The sequence below is a fragment of the Globicephala melas genome, chromosome 4 (genome assembly GCF_963455315.2).
Source record: "Globicephala melas chromosome 4, mGloMel1.2, whole genome shotgun sequence".
Lineage (NCBI taxonomy): Eukaryota > Metazoa > Chordata > Mammalia > Artiodactyla > Delphinidae > Globicephala > Globicephala melas.
The window spans coordinates 70,547,398-70,566,512 of NC_083317.1; the positions used below are offsets into that span (position 1 = coordinate 70,547,398).

The 19,115-nt window shown below is 44.3% G+C and overlaps 1 pseudogene; it reads right to left on the reverse strand.

Moving 5' to 3' along the window:
• Positions 1-11,010: 11,010 nt before the first annotated feature.
• On the reverse strand, positions 11,011-13,801 carry LOC115854567 (nephrocystin-1 pseudogene; annotated as a pseudogene).
• Positions 13,802-19,115: the final 5,314 nt, after the last annotated feature.

The following is a 19,115-nucleotide window of genomic DNA, read 5'->3' on the forward strand; positions in this document are numbered from 1 at the left end:
CCAGCTGAACTCCCAGCCATCAGATAGCACCAACTTGCCAACCAGATGACCGAGCCATTTGGAGCACAGACAAATGTCCCCACTGAGCCTGGTCTAAATTGTAAAAATGTGAACAAATCAGTGATCATTGTTTTAAGGCACTAGTTTTTAGGGTGGTTTGTTTTGCAGCAATAGGTAACTGAAACGCTTTGCAAGTTCTCCAAGTAGCCCCGTGGAAGCCTTTCTCACTAAGTTTGAGGTGAAGTAGATGGCAGGATGGGGGATTCAGCATGGCAACAGATCTCTCCAAGGAAATCTCTTTGCAAATTACACACTCTCCACACACTCTAACCCATTTTCATATCCCTGATCTGCCTGAGGAGTTGTGAAAACCACTTTAAAATTTCCTTTATAAGGTCAAAGTGTATGGGAATTCTGTCTGACGCTCACACAGATGTCTACTACCGTTCATATTAATTCCTCAGTTAAAGCTGGGGCTCAAAAAACCTCACGTTCAGATTCTGTGGCACTGGGTCCAGGACTGGCTGGGGCAGACACTGACGGTGGGAGTCTTCAAGCAGATGGATGCAACAGTGACTTTTAAAAAAATTTTTAGGCAGGAAATCCTGGCAGAGTCCTATTTGAAGGTCCAAATGAGTCAAAAGCTATGCTGTAGCTGAAGAGGGAGGGGGACGTCCAAGCTGGGCCAGGGCACCTCTCTTTGCTCCTATCCCCCTAAAGCAACATAAATGGCCTGGGGTCTGCAGAGCACAATTTGAACACCACTTGTGTAAGGCAACCAGCTTGGGCTTCGGAGCAGGTGAACATCTCTGCATCTCGGTTTCTTCATCTGCGAAATGTGGAAGATGACAATGCCTGCCTCACCGTTTTTAGGAGAATTGGATGAGCCCAAGAGTGTAAGCACATCTGCTCTTACTTGGTAATCCACAATGTCTCTGCTTTCATTTTGACTCAAGTCTCAACTCAACAGTAGAGAGCCCTCCGCAGCACCCCAGGCCTCTGCAGATCGTCACTCTCTGGGACAAGCGAAGCCCCTCTTCTGGAAAGTGGCCAGACTCCTGGTAAGGGAGGGGTTAACCATGGTTTCCCTCCCCAACAGGATAAAATTCAGGTGGGAGAAAGGCTGAGGCGACTGGGAGGATCACAGAATTGCTGGGATGCCCTGAGGCCTTTTCAGCGCCCCACATGGTGACCCAGGAACTCCTCCCTCACAACCACTGTTGGAAACTTGCTGCATGCTAGGCGGATGCTAAGTGCTTTCCCTGCACTGTTTCATTTAATCCCCACAACGACCCCACGATGCACATACTATGACCCTGCTTTACAGGTTAGAAAACTGAGGTTCATAGATGTTAAACCAGTAATCCCCAAGTTTGGCTGACCATCAGAATAACTGGGGAGCTCTTAAAATGCACATTCCTAGGGCCCCACCTCACAACAACAAAACCAGAACTCAGTTCTTTAGGGTCCAAGGTCTCACACCTATCCAGTGGGAAGACAGGGCTGGGAATAGGGGGAGTCAATGGAGGCGGCTAGAGCCAGGGTGCACCAGACAGCCAGGCCCTCTTACAATCTACCCGAACGTGACCCCAGCCTCACCATAGGCCCACCCACCGCAAAGCCAGAATTGGAATGCAGGCCACACTCTTATCCATGAAGTTGCCACCATCCGAGGATCCCCTAGGGCAGAACTTCATAAACGTGAAGATGCGTCAAAGCCACCAGGAGGGTGCTGACGCAACCAGCTGCGTGGAGTTTGTGATTCAGTAGGTCTGGGGTGGGGCTGAGAATCTGGAGTTCTAAGTTTCCAGGTGATGCTGATGTGGCTGGTCCAGGCTACACACTTGGAGATCCACTGCCTTAAGGTGGAAGGAGGAGCCGGCACCTAGAGCAACAGGTGCTTCTCTAGATTTCTTTTCTAAGGGTCTGGGATGAAGGGCTCTGAGCAGCCTGGATGCCCCACTCTGCAACCCCAAGGTACATGTACCCCAAGCTAGATGAATTCCCCCATCTCTCCTGCACGCGAGCACCTTGATGCCAGGCGTCCCAAGCTGCTCCTGGTCTCAATAAGGAACAGTATCCTGGGGAAAGGGTCTACAATTTGCCAGTGCAGAGAAGTCAGGCCCTACCTGGGTCAGGACTGATGGGATTTCTGGTTTCTGACCACTCCGTGTGGACCCCCATCCATCCACGCGGGGGCTTCTGGCATGGTGGTGGTGTGCTCACGTGTGTTTCTATGCTTTTGGCAGCTCCGCATTTACCACTGACCAAGAAAAGAAGAACCGATTTAAAGTTCTTAGGCTCTCACTGCTCCCTCATTGAGTAATTGTCCTGAGAGCAGTTGCAGACATTAGCACTAATTACTTAATTTAATTTTATGTGCTCCTTGTTAGGGTCCCAAATTCAATCTACAAATTAATGGCAGCTCACATGCAAATGAATGGAATTCACAGTCCCCAGACTTCATGGTTTTGGTTTTGGTCTTTACAACAGCCCTACAGCCCATAAGCCAGCACTGGGTATTTCCTTCTCATCCTCAAAAAAACTCTTTCTGATTCATCAAGCACCTAATTGCACAGCTCTTGAGGGACCTTTCTACCAAAAATGAATATCAGCATCCAGTGGGCCTTGGCCCCTTCATCACTCCCACCCCCACCAATTGCAGACTCACCCGCCCCCACGGCTCCCCTCAGTGCCCTGACTTAACTGACCTGTTCCTGACCCCCGACCCCTATCTGTTCCTCCCAATTTTTCCACTCGAACCTAGGCCCATTAGGGTTTGGGCTAAGAGCCCTACGTTGGGCGTCAGGACATGTGGGCCCGCCTACTGACCAGCCGGCTGCAGTTTTCGCACCTAAATACAGGAGCAACAGGATGGTAGTTTCTGCTGAAGGAAATGGGAGGTGCTGCTGAGAAGAGAAATCTAGGGCTGTTATGATCTTAGGACTCGGGGAGGAAGTCCTTCCTCCGGGGGTTTTGGAACTCGGCTTGGAGATGTCGGGAGGGCAGGAAGCAGCTCTGGGGGTGGCCAGTGTGGGTGTGGAGCGCAGGGGGGGTTCACAGCATCACTGGGCTGCCATTTCATTTTTGCTGGCGGCTGCAGTGAGGGACAGCCTCCAGCTTCCAGGGGGACCCAAAGAGCCCCTGGAGGATTCAGAGCTCTGGGGAGAACTAGCCCAGGCTTGACATAAGCTGTGTGGAGAAGCTCAAAGAGCTCCACCTCTGAAACACCATCGCCACGGGAGCCCAGGCCAGCCCCAGCTGACCATAACCTGCAGAGAGAGCCCTGAGAAACAGCTGTGGCCTGGGAGGCAGGCCGCACGGAGAATGGTCCTTTGGCCTCTTTATCTTCTCAGACATGAAGTGACCACAACCGGGAATCGCTCAGGGTCTCTAGACTTACTATCGGGAGGACACCTTTTTTTAAGCTTTACTGAGGTAAAATTGAAAAATAATGGGAGACATTCTTAATAAGTTGTATGTTGGGAGCTTGGAATCGCTTATTTGGGCCTCAAAAAATAGTTGCTTATTTTCATCCAAGTTGGTAAAGCAAGACATCTGTTATTTGAGAGAACTATCCTGTCTTAGCCCATCCAGGCTGCTGTGCCGTCATACCACACACCAGGCAGCCGATAAGCAACAGAAATTTCTCACAGGCCTGGAGGCTGGAAGTCCAAGATCAGGTGTCCGCAGGCTCAGGTTGTGGTAAGAGCCCTCTTCCAGGTGCCAATTCTTTCTGGGCCCTCACATGGTGGAAGGGACAAGAGAGCTCTGTGGGTTCTCTTTTATAAGAGCACTAATTTCGTTCCTGAGGGGTCCACCCTCAGGATCGAAGACCTCGCTTCTTAATACCATCAGGCTGGGCATCAGGACTTCAACATATGAATCTGGGGGGAAATGAACACTCAGACCATAGCGTAGCCTGATCCCTACGGGCCCATCAGCAGTGATGTTCCATGATTCCATGAGCTATCCCCATTCCTTACTTACCTGAACAATAGCCAACAGTACTGAACACTTAGCCCCGTGTGCCAGGCACTGTGCTAAGCACTTGACATGCATTATTGTACCAAATACAACATTTCTGCACAGGAGGGGCTATACTTATGCCCACCTTGCACCAAGGAAACCAAGTCTCATCAAACTCAAGTAACTTACCCCAAATCACAGAACTTGTAAAAGGTGGAGCTTAGAGCTCCGCTCCTGGCTGCTTCTCCAGCATCAGTCCCACCCAGAGGTTCCTAACTCCTGTGACAGTCAGGAACTCACTCTGCCTGTGGAGCAGAGAGACCCTCCCCCAAGCATGAGGACAGGGCACTGGGAGCAGTCAGATTGCAGCAAGGGACACTGCTGAGGCGGGCTTGGAGTTCAACCCTGGACCATCTAGGCAGAACCCACGTGTGGCAGAATGTTAAAAAAAAAAAAAATCCTTTTGCTGTTCTATTTCTGTTGAAGGATAGACACAGTTAGACAATACAAATGTGTGCTTGTTCGAAGGGTTTGAAAGAGATGCTGCTGGGCAAGAGGGGGAAAGCAGCAAGCAAAGCCCTCATGCTTGCTCAGGAACTCTAAAAAGAAAGTATAAAACCCTTTTTCTTTTTTTTTTTAAAGGAGGCAGAAAAATCTCAAACCATGACTGGGAGACTGACGAAATGAGAGGGGTTTGTGGACTCTTAGATCAGAAAGAGGCACATCTTCTCTCACAAGCTGGATGGGTGGAAGGGTGGGTGGTTGGATGGTGAGTTGAGAATTCTCTCCAAAACCGGGACTGTCCCAATCCCCAGGAGGGCTTTCGGGCCATCAGGTTCCCCTCTCTAATATCCTTGCCCCAGATTCTGATAGGCTCTCCCAGCTGAGGATGGCCCCAAAGCCTAGATTACTGCTACGGGTGGAGAATGCAGGGGGCAGAAGCAGCAAGGAGTGGGCGGAAAGCCAGGGAGATGAGTTAGGAGTGGAGATTTCCCCCTGAGGAATCATACTGATGAAATCTAGGCTAGAGAGGTCCACGTTCAAAGGTCTGTTTACTTTATTATCGTTTTACCCCGAGGAATGTGCCTGTTGGGTTAATGTTTATTTTATTGAATAATCTAGTTTTAAGCATGTCAATAAGAGTCAGTGCTACTTTATAGGAAGAAAATGCAGTTTGTGGCTGATTTCATATCTCCACCAAGAGGTCCTTCCTGGGCCCATTGGCTCTACTGCCACCTGGTGGTGGATTCCTTTAGCGCGGGGCTGGCCATTTGGGTCGCAGACCAGAACCCCAGCCCAGGGTTGGAATCCTGCCTCCGCTCACCCAGAGCAGGATGACCAGTTCGACAGAGTTCCACTCTCTGAATTTCAATTTCCACATCTTAAAGTGGAGACCGTAATACCGGCTTTGGGGGAATTTTGTGATGATCCAATGAGTTAACGTATGTGTAGTGCCTAGTGCAGAGTAAATGTTTAATAAACTATTCATTAGTCGTATTGGGAAAGAACTTGATATCCCCGTGGGGTTCTGTTCTCCTCATTTCCATTCTGACTCGAGTGAAGCTATGGAAGGCGTGGCCCCCGCATTGGCGGCTGAATCAGAGGCTGAGAGATGTTGGCATGTTGGGCCAAATCTAACAGGGGAAATGTAACAGGAATAAAGTTATAATTTATATTTATTGTCCACCAAGTGTCCACAAATGTGGGGGATGCCTAGCTGACAAAAAAAGACCAGGCCGAAAACACTGAGAGATTGTAAGAACACACAGCTCAACCACAACCAACTGGGTGACTCCACACTGAAAACTAATTTGATCAACAGTCGTGAAGGAGCAACAGATATGACAAGCCTTTAAAATGTTCACTCACCCTGACCTCTTAATTCCACTACTAGGACTCTACCCAGAGAGAGTTGTACACAAAGATGCTCATTACAGTGAAAAATTAAAAACAATAAATGTCCAATAATAGAGGACTAGTTAATTAAATTGTGGCTTACCCATATGCAGTCCTTCAAAATTTAAGGGAAAAATCTCATCATATAAATTGGGGTGCGGAATATAATTAGAACTAGAGGATCATAACATACTGATACAAAGTTTCAATTAAATGAAGATAAAAATTAGAAGACTTCATGCACCTCATGAGACAGCTTCAAATTGTGTAAGGCATAAATTGACAAAACTATCAGGAGAAATCGACAAGTTCAACATTGAAGTAGGAGATTTTAATACACCTCTTTGAGTAGCTGATCAAGCAGACAAAAAATAAAACCAGTAAGGAAGAAGGGTTGAACTCCACAATTTAGAAGCTTAATAAGAACCCTGCATAGGACACTGCACCATACAGCTGAAGAAAACATGTCCTTTTCAAATGCAGACTTGACCACACACACAGAGAAACCAGCAATATCAGTACTTGATGCTAAATTCTAAGACTGGTGAGGATAGCGAGCCAGATGCTCTTTGTTTGGAACTCAGAGAAGATCCCCCACAGGAGGTTATGGCTAAGATGAGTTTGTGAAGACAGTTCTCCAGATAAATAAGATGGGGCTGGGAGCTGAGCCTGCCTCAGGCAGAAGTCGCCGGTCCGAGGGTCCTGAGGCAGACAAAAGCAAGTGAGCTCAGGGAACTACAGAGAGCATCCCTTGGTGTCTGTAATACCAAGCTCTCTTAGTCAGCCTGCTTCCAGGAAGAGGCTCTCTCATGAATATCCAGGCCCCACCAAAAGCTATGGTTCAGTTTCCGCCTCTAACAAGAGACGGGGGTCTTCAGTTACCTCCAAGCTGCGGCATGTCCCCCAGAGAGAAACATGAGCTGGGCCCGAAAAGGAGCCGTCCAGAGCTCAGGTGTCAGGCAGGCGTGGTGAGCTAGCTCACCACGAGCAGGAAGGTCACAGGACTCTGCGGCTCCGCCAACCACCAAAGAAACTCTCTGTCCCTCGCCTACGGGGACCCCTAAAGAGCCTTAGAGGCCTGCAGGCTGGGCCAAGCAAAGTGGGAGCCAAGACTTCCAGGCCTGGTCCAACCCAGCTATGTGACCCAGATCACCCGTCATCCTCTGGGGCTCAGGCCACCTGTTAAACACAGGTATCACTGGCCTCCTGCCCACCCCAGCAAGGTGTCACATACACAGGCTCAGGTTTAGGAGGGAACTCGAGAGGTGTTTGCAACAGTAACTGTCCAAAGCCCCTGCGTGGTGGAAAGCCAGTGTTCATCCCAAACATTCATTCAGCCAACTGCTTTCCCGTGTCCTCCCCACAAACCACTCTCCATGTGCCCCCGTGACCTGGTGTGGGACCTCGCCTTATCCGCCTCTCAGTCCCCGTCCCTGGCAAGTGGTGAGATGTGATAGCCAAGAGAGGTTTGGGCAAGCCACTCAGGCCTTTTAGCTCAAGAGACAAATATGAAGGGAGAATACAGAAAGGAAGTTGGGAATCTGCTGTGTGACTGTGAGCAAGTCACTTCCCCTCTCTGGTTATGTCTCCTCATTTTTAAAAAGAGGGGAAATCATCTCTAAGCTCATTTCTTGCTGAAGATTCTGGGATCCTATCATTGAAAGAACTAGGTCTATTTCAAGGGTCAGTTGAGCAAATTCTTAATCAAAGGATATCCTCCCTTCCATTGACTTACCAGGGCTGCTGAGAGGTGCAAGGAATCAGAAGTGGGGCTCGCTGAGCCACAGACCGGGAATCAGACCTCACAAGGGGCTGTTACCGAACCAGGTACCAGATTCGTTCTGCGCCCCACGCAGCAAGCCAAAATGCTGAGACGCTGAGGTTTACAGCAACAACAGCGCTTATTCACAAAGCAGCCAAGCCGAAGGGAGAACACGCCTCACATCTGCCTTCCCACGGACAAGGGGCTCGGGGCATTTATGGGATAGAAATAAAGATACCTGGCGGCCCGAGGTGTGGGGAACAGGAGAAAAAAGGTGACTGGAAAAAGGTGAGGTAATCCACGTTCTGCGCAGGCGGATCCAAGCCACAGGCATCAACACGTTGAAAAATGGAGGCGCTTAGCTCCGCCTGAGGGCGGAGTTTCCGGCCCTCTGACGTCAAAAGGTCATCGAGTGGACACTCGCGCATGCCCAGTTGAAAGGTCGGTAGTCCGTCCAGTCTCAGGACCAGCTCAGCTCAGAGTAGACGCAGGTGACTCCAAGTTCCCGGAAAGCAAGTCGGGCAAAAACGTTATTGTCTCGGCTACGTGCTGCGCGGAGGACGTGCAAGCCTTTTCCTAGACAACCTTGACTAGTGAAGGCAGGTGAAATGGATTTTTGACTAATGGTTACCCACGGTCTCACGGCTGCCACCAGGACTTGGGGCAATAGGTCCACTGTTCTTCAGTCATCCCCACCTGCCTGAATCAACACAGGGGGAACACTGGTGTTTCTATCAGGGCTGACCAACATTTTTGATATGCTAATAAGTCCTAAGAGAAGTCAGTCCTTCACATGTGTGTGCATGTGTGTATCTACAGATACCTACAGAGATACATACATGTAGAGAAACTTGTGATCTCTCTCTCTTCAAAAATATACGAATATATAGTGACTCAAGAAAAGTAGAATTAGGAATTCCCTGGCAGCCCAGTGATTAAGACTCCATGCTTCCACTGTAGGGGACACCGGTTCGATCCCTGGTCGGGGAACTAAGATCCGGCAAGATGCGCGGCATGACCAAAAAGAAATAAAAGAAAAGTAGAATTATGTGATAAAATGTAGGTTTGGTTCTTGAGCATCTTTGGGGGTGTAAGGGAAACAGGGACGATACCCCAGTTCACAGTGGTGCGCTTCAGCTTGCTGATGGGAACTTATGGTGCCTCAACACCAGCAATGAGCAGTCTTCCTGTTTCCTGCTTAATCTGGGCCAGCCTCTGAAGGGTCATACTTATTTCTGGGTCCTAAGTTTTGAGAAGGATACTTCAAACCAGAGGCTCCCATGTAATATCAGCTCAGGTGGGGTGGAGTCTGGAAAGCACTGAGTGATAGTTGAAAGAATTGGGCATTCGGAGCCTGGACAGGAGCAGACGGGGGGGAATGTAGTAAAGGCACACACAAAGGCAAGGGATATATAGGTTAGCATAGAAATAGAGTTGAGTTTTTACGAAAATGTAAGTAGAAGGAAGAAAGATTAGTTACAATGGCCACGTCCATATCCGCACATAGAGTTTCATCCTTCGGTCTCCTTTCATCCAGCCTGCTCTCCTCAGTGACTTTGTTCATTCCATCTATCTCCTAATGTCTCCCAAACCCATCTTCAGCCAAGATCCCTCCAGAGCTTCATACTTGTACATCCAACTCCCTCCTGGTCACCTCCACCTGGATGTTCTCATGCATACCAAGCTCTACATGTCCTGAAGTGAACTCTTCTCCACATCCATGACCATATTGGAAAGGGCTTCAAGTTTTATGGGCTGCATTTTTACCAACCACATCTGGAAGGCAAGGGAAGGTATGGAATGTGTCATTTATAACTAAATGGTAAATGTTTACCATTTCCATTTGCCTCTATCCTTAGAATGAGGTGTTTTCAACTTGGTTGCTCATCGGAATCACCTGGGACATTTTTAGAAAATGCAGATTTTTTTCCAGGCCCCACCCAAAACTCCATGAATCAGAATCCCAAGAATCTTAACTTTTCTTTCTTTCAAATTTTGACTCCCACTAATGAGATCAACGAAAGTCCATTATGTTAATTAACAAGTCATAAATTTCACCACTGAAAATTCATTTCTCACATTTATTATAGTCAGTAGGAAAGATCAGGAATTGATTTCGAGGGAATGAATGCCTTGGCTCTTATCACCACTTTTAACCAGAAAATACACCTCTCAACCATTCTCTTGAAATTTAGCAATTCTGAGAAGCATTATCCGCTTGATGCCTCCAGAGGGAATCTACCCTTCATTTGGCCTCTCTGAGCATCAGGTGGTTGATTGTACAGTATTAATTTGTTCTCACACTAATTCTGTTCTTTGGAGAAACTCTTAAATCACTCTCTCTCTCCCTCTCTCCACCCTGCCCCGCCACCAAACTGGCAGCTCAGAAGTAGGGAAAGAAGGGGCAGGGCAGCCAGGACAGGCACCGAAAGGTCCTAACCTCCACACTGGCCCACACCAATTTTCAGTGGGCTCCCATGCTGCCCCTTGGCCTGGGGATGGCCCTGAGTTTCCGGCCTCAGATATCTGACAAGAATCTGTCATTTTGTAGCCTCGATGTGCTGCTGGCTACCTTTCTGTACTTTTGATAGCTTTTCCCTTTGAACAAGCAAAATATGGCTATGCTCACCTTGTGGGCAGAGGTGGGGGGTGGGGATGAGTAAAATGTAGGCAGTTCTAAGTAGTAGGTCATTGCCAAATTATTTTAAAACCAGCATGGGAATCTAATTAGACATGGATGTGCTAGAATACACCTCCATTCCTGCATCAGCCGCTCCCTGGGTTACACACTCTGCTTCCCACTCTCAATCCCTTTTTTTTTTCTGATTTCCCCTACATTTCACAACACGAAGTTTATTAGCAAAATCATATATTTAATATATTCTGGGTACTAGACTCTTATCAAATATATCATTTGCAAATATCTTCTCCTAGTCTGTGGATTATATTTTCACTTTCTTGAATAGTCATAAATTTAGCTTTTGATAAAATCTTGCTTTCATACAAATCTATAGATACAGTTAACTTAAATTTGTTACTTGGCATTACATACAGAATGGACGGACAACAAAGTCCTGCTGCATAGCAGAGGGAACTATATCCAATATCCTATGATAAGCCATAATGGAAAAGAATATAAAAAAGAGTGTATATATTGGGCTTCCCTGGTGGCGCAGTGGTTGAGAGTCCGCCTGCCGATGCAGGGGACACGGGTTCGTGCCCCGGTCCGGGAAGATCCCACATGCCATGGAGCGGCTGGGCCCATGAGCCATGGCCGCTGAGCCTGCACGTCCGGAGCCTGTGCTCCGCAACGGGAAAGGCCACAATAGAGAGAGGCCCGCGTACCGCAAAAAAAAAAAAAAAAAAAAGTGCATATATATATGTATAACTGAGTCACTTTGCTATACAGAAGAAATTAACACAACATTGTAAATCAACTATACTTCAATAAAAAAAAAGAAACAGACTCACAGATATAGAGAACAAACTAGTGGTTACCAGTGGGGAGAGGCAAGATAGGGGTAGGGGATTAAGAGGCACAACTATTAAGTATAAAATAAATAAGCTACAAGGATATATTGTACAGCACAGGGAATATAGCCAGTATTAATGACTTTAAATGGAGTATAATCTTTAAAAATTGTTAATCACTATATTGTACACCTGAAACTTTCATAATATGGTAAATCAACTATACTCAATAAAAAAGAAAAAGAAAAACAAAACAAAAATTTGTTAGCTGGTTTGTGAAAAAAAATTCTCTTTAAATTTAGATATAACAGTATTCCTTATAAAAATTTACTTCATTGTATTAACACATATTCAAATTATCAGATAAATATTTCTTATAGAATGTGGCCTGAACAAAAAAGAATAAAGCCTAAGTTGTGATGGGACAGTTACTTCTGGTTTTGTCACGCGATGCAGGTTGTCATGGAGGATCTATCAGATTCAGCAGGAAGTGGAAGGTCAAGGGGCACCGCTGTCAGGCTGCATTCTTTCTTATTTCACCCAAGAAGTCATAGGTCTGCTCTGAAATGCCGAAAGGTTCATGGAGCCCCGCTGGCGACAGCAGAGCCTGGAGGGCGCCCTCGTTTTCTTGGTTTTGCTTGAGCAAGTCAGCGATGACCTTCCATTGGGCAGCCTCTGTCTCCTCCTCTGCCCACCTGAACGGGGGCAGGAGCGCGGAGTGGAGGAGGCGGTCGTGGTAAACCAGGAGGAACACGGCCTTCAGTAGCTCCTTGTCTCTCTTCTCTGATCTTTTTAATGTACTCTCTTTCTCAGCCCAGGAACTCCTGAGTGCATCCATTATGTCAGGCTGCTCCAAGAGCTTGGGGAAGGTGGCCAGCACTGGATTACTAATTAAATCAGCACTGCGCATGCCATCCTGTCTTTCAGGAGCACATCTCCAAGAATCTGGTGATAAAATATCAACAAATGAACGGAGCACATACTTCCCATTAATGTTTCCGGCAGTAGACTTAGCATGTTCCTTGATCTTCTGTTCAAAGATCTCAGTTTTACTAGAAGTTGAGGCTGCCTTCTCACTGTCATCATCTGATGGAAAACACTACCATGTGCCCTTCTGGACACTGAAGGGTCCACGTCAACACCTTTTTCATAAGGGGTGCCTCCATTCAAGAAGAGTTCATAAGGTTTTGCTGGAATAGGAATTCCACTGGCATGAAAAAGTTTAAGAAACACCCAGCCACAACTTAATTCTCCTCTTTCACCAGTTGAATTGCGAATATAAGAAATTCCAAGTTCAAATAATATTCCAAGATCTGGAGAAGAAGAATTGGACCTGATGAAACAGTCAGCATCAAGCGAGCAGGGCAAGATGCCAGTAACCTGGGAGAAAAGGTCCATGTTTTGGGTTTCTTAGGTTGCCACGTGGCCCTGACTGTATGAATGTTGCTCAGAACCTTATTGCCGTCAAACAGACAGAAGCGCACGTGTCTGCTCAGAACCTGGATGCTCACTCCTGGGACAGGAATCATCTTACAGCTCCAGAGGGTCAGAATCAAGGAAACACAACTTGGTCTTGCCCTAATAGAGCCTGTTTTAGCACCCCACATTAGATCTCTGAAGGCCAGTTGTGAAGTAGTGAGCTCTGGTTGTAAGAAGTAACTTGCTCGAAATTGATCCCCTTGCTCTAGAAGCTGGAAGGGGGTGGAAGGCCTGAACCCGGCAGGAATAGCTCCCATCGTGGTCAATACGTCGACGGTGTTAATCTGCTCTGAGATGGCTTTTCGGACTGCACTCCAATGAGAATCGGTTCTTTGTTTAACTTCTGCTCCTTCTGCCATGTCTACCTCTACATCTTCTTCACTGCCTTCTTCACTAGACTCCTGGCCTTCTTCTTTATTACAGGGCTCCCAGTCTGTTCTGGGAATAAGACCTTTGTTTCCTTTGGCATTCTAGCCATCCACCAACCATCAGGGTTTTTTTTCAATTATAAGGCGAATTTCCCCTTTCTTAAATGTAAGGTCTCTGACTTGCTGAGCCATAAAATCTCCAACAGCAACGTATTCTCCACTCGTGGCCTCGTCATCTTCTTCTTCTTCATCTTCTTCAGCAGAATTGTCATCGTCCTCTCCTTCAGTAAGCGCCCCAGTTTCAGCGACATTTTCTCTACTTATGGACACAGGAAGTTCCTGCAGTTGGTGGGTAAGCTTATCCAGAAGATTGTGTTCCTCCTCTTTCGTCTGATTGTAACTCCCAACAGGGGCAGGTTCATCAGCCTGTGAGAGAATATAAGTTTTGCTTAATTTTTGAAGAGCATTTTTATTTTCATCTATTGCCTGTTTTAATTGGATACATCTTTGGTAAATATCTCACCTTTTACTGGCTTCTAGAGCTCCTTTCAGTCGACTCTCAGAAAGCAAATCATCAAGCTGCTGCTTCAGCTCCTGACTGCGACGCTGCAGGAACTGGAGGGGATCGTGCTGCCACCTCGCCAGCATCTCCTTCGCCTCGGCCTCAGTCCCTTTTTGACCAGTGCTGCAGCAGGAGGCTCAGCCAGAGCCGCTACATGAAAATCCTCACAGGGCGACCCTTTCATAGATAACCAAGAGCTGACTTTTCCTTGAAGCACATGCTCAAACTGGAATTAGAACATGAAGTTCACTCAACGTCATTGGAAATACACTATGTACCATTTTATGTAGGATATAAAACTTTATTTTGAAAAATTCCCACCAAGTTTATCTTACAGACGTACTCTTACATGAGCATAAAGATGAGGAAATTCATTGCATCATTTATAATGGTCCCAGACTGGAACCCACTCTCATTTCCACCAATGTGAGGCTAATAAATTATGGTCTATATGAAATACCACATGGCCAAAAAGAGATAGAGGTATATGTATTGACACGGAGCCCTCTTCGAGCTATAGTAAGTATGCGTGGTATGCTCCCCTTTGTGTGTGTGCAGGGGTGTATGCACATGCGTGTGACAATTTCTGGAAGGATACACAGGAACCCAACAAGAGTGGTTACCTCTGTGGAGAGGAACAGGGAGACTGAGGGATGGGAAATGAGAGAGAACGACCCAACTTTTCATGTATAGGCCTTTAGCACCATTCTAAAAAATTTTTTAACCATCTCCATATATTAACTTAAAAAAACATTTTAACATTCTCTTGAAATGTCAAATATGAATTTCACAATCTACAAGAAACTTTGATATGTCCTTTAACATTTACATTTATAGTACTATGGGATCCTTGATTTTAATACAGTCTTTGATTTGACCTCTTTTACTTCCCTGGGTGGGGATGGGGAAACAGAATTTGGCTTTTTTTTTTGCCTTTATGTGCCTATTGTGCATTCTCTGCCTTTTTCTCTGCTTATTATATATTAGGAGGAAGAAGGAATTATTTTTACATTTTTATTACACATATTCTGAATTAGCTACTGCCTCACACTATTTCTCCTTTCTTCATCTCGTCACATAAAGGAGCACAGCATTTACACCCCATGCAGTGTTCCTCACTGTGGTTACTGGAAACCATCACTTTAAGACATTATCTATTAATAAGTGGGGAAGGGCAGATGTGGACACTGCCCTTTCATTTCAGTATGCTGTAGCCATATTTTGCTGATAGCCTAATTCCTGATACTTATTTGTTTTAATCTTCTGACTTTTAGTTAAAATTCTTTTGGGAGCCACATTTGGAGGGAAGATGTGTGCTTTTGTCAATTTCATTACCCATGTCCATATTCATTCCCAGTGTATTGTGCTGTCTAGTACATGTACCAACTTTTTATTAAATTGGTGTATAGTTGATTTACTATGCTATGCCAATCTCTGCTGTACAGCAAAGTGACTCAGTTATACACATACATTCTTTTTTTTTAATATTCTTTTCCATTATGGTTTATCCCAGGAGACTGGATATAGTTCCCTGTGCTATACAGTAGGACCTTGTTTATCCATTCTAAATGTAATAGTTTGCACCTACCAACCCCAAACTCCCAGTCCATCCTTCTCCCTCCTCCCCTCCCCCTTGGCAACCACAAGTCTGATGTGTGTCTGTGAGTCTGTTTCTATTTTGTAGGTAGATTCATTTGTGCCATATTTTAGACTCCACATAAAAGTGATATCATATGGTATTTGTCTTTCTCTTTCTGACTTACTTCACTTAGTATGATAATCTCCAGTTGCATCCATGTTGCTGCTGCAAATGGCATTATTTCGTTCTATTTTATGGCTGAGTAGTATTCCATTGTATATCTGTAGTACATGTACCAACTTTGATAAAGTTCCTATTGGGCCATGTTGTCTGAGGTAGTGAGTGATTACTGTTATTTTTCTTTTGGTTGCAAAGCAGTTTGGTGTATAGTGATATCTTTTCACAAATATTATTCCTATCATCTGCAGGTATTTAATCAACAATTAAAAATTAAATAGTATATACTTATATTCAATTTCCTGTGATAAACCATAATGGAAAAGAATATGAAAAAGAATGTATATATAACTGAATCACTTTGCTGTACAGTACAAATTAATACAACATCGTAAACTATACTTCAATAAAATAAATTTAAAAAAAATTAAATAGTACTTAAAGGTTTATGGTATAAAATAAAATAAGATGGGATAGTGAGTGAGAGTATGGATGAAATGTGATTGGCCACGTCAGTAATTGTTGGGGCTGGAGGAGGGGTACATGGAGACTCATTGTATTTTTCTCTACACTTTTGAATATGTTTGAGAATTTCCATAATAACATGTTAAAAGATTTATAGTATAAAATAGCTGCCCCTTGCCTCACTTCCACCTATTCCCCATTCCTCAGTCCCTTCAATTCTTTTTGCCATTTCTTTGGACATTTATCTTCCTATTTCTTAACAATGCTTCTGGTAGTATGTCTTGATTTATCAAGACATACTAGATGAGTATTGGCTCTCTTAACCTGCCCTCCCAAACAACTGCTACAGTTGTTAGCACCATGTTTGGATAAGCTGAGTGTCCTATTTCCATTATTATAATCATGTAAATATTTTAACTTCAGAGCCAGGTAGTATATTGATTATGATTCTCTTCTTACAAAACATTTCTTTTTCTCCTGAATATTATAATAGACTTGTTTTTATTGCTTATTTCTCTTTCTAGCTATGGCTAAAACATCCCACTCCAATAGCCTCCAAATACAACACTCCACACTTGTCAAATCTATACAGAAGCCTACAATTCCAACTTTTCTCAGGTGTTCTGCCTCCTGGAGCTCCCCATCTCTAGCTCACCTTTGGACATGCCTTCCCAGGACTCCTTCTGACCTTATCCTGGGTGTACCTGTCATCTCCCTTCTATGCTGGATCTTCTTTTTCTGTATCCCATGTTGTCCTGATTTTTCATCAATGCTCCTGCTTTGGTGAACCACATCCTTCAATAGCTTCTTTTTTTTTTCACATCTTGATTGGACTATAAATGCTTTACAATGTTGTGTTAGTTTCTGCTTTATAACAAAGTGAATCAGCTATATATATACATATATCCCATTATCCCCTCGCTCTTGCGCCTCCCTCCCACCCTCCCTACCCCACCCCTCTAGGTGGTCACAAAGCACCGAGCTGATCTCCCTGTGCTATGCAGCAGTTTCCCACTGTTTTACATTTGGTAGTATAGATACGTCAATGCTACTCTCTCACTTCATCCCAGCTTCCCCGTCCCCCCCCCCAACCCTGTGCCCTCAAGTCTGTTCTCTACATCTGTGTCTTTATTCCTGCCCTGCCACTAAGTTCATTAGTACCGCTTTTTAAAATTCCATATATATGTGTTAGCATATGGTATTTGTTTTTCTCTTTCTGACTTACTTCACTCTGTATGACAGATTCTAGGCCCATCCACCTCACTACAAATAACTCAATTTCATTCCTTTTTATGGCTGAGTAATATTCCATTTTATGTATGTGCCACATCTTCTTTATTCATTCATCTGTCAATGGACACTTAGGTTGCTTCCATGACCTGGCTATTGTAAATAGACCTGCAATGAACATTGTCCTACATGCATCTTTTTGAATTATGGTTTTCTCAGGGTATATGCCCAGTAGTGGGATTGCTGGGTCATATGGTAGTTCTATTTTTAGTTTTTTAAGGAACCTCCATACTGTTCTCCAGAGTGGCTGTATCAATCTACATTCCCACCAACAGTGCAGGACGGCTGCCTTTTCTCCACACCCTCCCCAGCATTTGTTGTTTGTAGATTTTTTGATGATGGCCATTCTGACCTGTGTGAGCTGATACCTCACTGTGGTTTTGATTTGCATTTCTCTAATGATTAGTGATGTTGAGCATCTTTTCATGCATTTGTTGGCCATCTGTATATCTTCTTTGGAGAAATGTCTATTTAGGTCTTCTGCCCATTTTTGGATTGCATTGTTTGTTTTCTTGATATTGAGCTGCATGAGCTGTTTGTATATTTTGGAGATTAATCCTTTGTCAGTTGCTTCATTTGCAAATATTTTCTCCTATTTGTAGGGTTGTCTTTTCGTCTTGTTTATGGTTTTCATTGCTGTGCAAAAGCTTTTAAGTTTCATTAGGTCCCATTTGTTCATTTTTGTTTTTATTTCCCTTACTCTAGGAGCTGGGTCAAAAAGGATCTTGCTGTGATTTATGTCATAGAGTGTTCTGCCTATGTTTTCCTCTAAGAGTTTTATAGTGTCTGGCCTTACATTTAGGTCTTTAATCCATTCTGAGTTTATTTTTGTGTATGGTGTTAGGGAGTGTTCTAATTTCATTCTTTTACATGTAGCACCCAGCACCACTATTGAAGAGACTGTCTTTTCTCCATTGTATATCCTTGCCTCCTTTGTCATAGATTAGTTGACCATAGGTGCGTGGGTTTATATCTGGGCTTTCTATCTTGTTCAATTGATCTATGTTTCTTTTTTTGTGCCAGTACCATATTGTCTTGATTACTGTAGCTCTGTAGTATAGTCTGAAGTCAGGGAGCTGGATTCCTCCAGCTCCGTGTTTTTCCCTCAAGACTGCTTTGGCTATTTGGGGTCTTTTGTGTCTCCATACACATTTTAAGATTTTTTGTTCTAGTTCCGTAAAAAATGCCATTGGTAATTTGATAGGGATTGCATTGAACCTGTAGATTGCTTTGGGTAGTATAGTCATTTTCACAATAGTGATTCTTCCAATCCAAGAACGTGGTATATCTCTCCATCTGTTGGTACCATCTTTAATTTCTTTCATCAGTGTCTTATAGTTTTCTGCATACAGGTCTTTTTTCTCCCTAGGTAGGTTTATTCCTAGGTATTTTATTCTTTTTGTTGCAGTGGTAAATGGGAGTGTTTCCTTAATTTCTCTTTCAGATTTTTCATCATTAGTGTATAGGAATGCAAGAGATTTCTGTGCATTAATTTTGTATCCTGCAACTTTGCCAAATTCATTGATTAGCTCTAGTAGTTTTCTGGTGGCATCTTTAGGATTCTCTATGTATAGTATCATGTCATCTGCAAACAATGACAGTTTTACTTCTTCTTTTCCAATTTGTATTCCTTTTATTTCTTTTTCTTCTCTGATTGCCATGGCTAGGACTTCCAAAACTATGTTGAATAATAGTGATGAGAGTGGACATCCTTGTCTTGTTCCTGATCTTAGAGGAAATGCTTTCAGTTTTTCACCATTGAGAACGTTTCTGTGGGTTTATCGTATATGGCCTTTATTATGTTGAGGTAGGTTCCCTCTATGCCCGCTTTCTGGAGAGATTTTATCATAAATGGGTGTTGAATTTTGTCAAAAGCTTTTTCTGCATCTATTGAGATGATCATATGGTTTTTATTCTTCAATTTGTTAACATGGTGTATCACAGTGATTGATTTGCATATATTGAAGAATCCTTGCATCCCTGGAATAAATCCCACTTGATCATGGTGTATGATCCTTTTAATGTGTTGTTGGATTCTGTTTGCTGGTATTTTGTTGAGGATTTTTGTATCTATATTCATCAGTGATATTGGTCTAT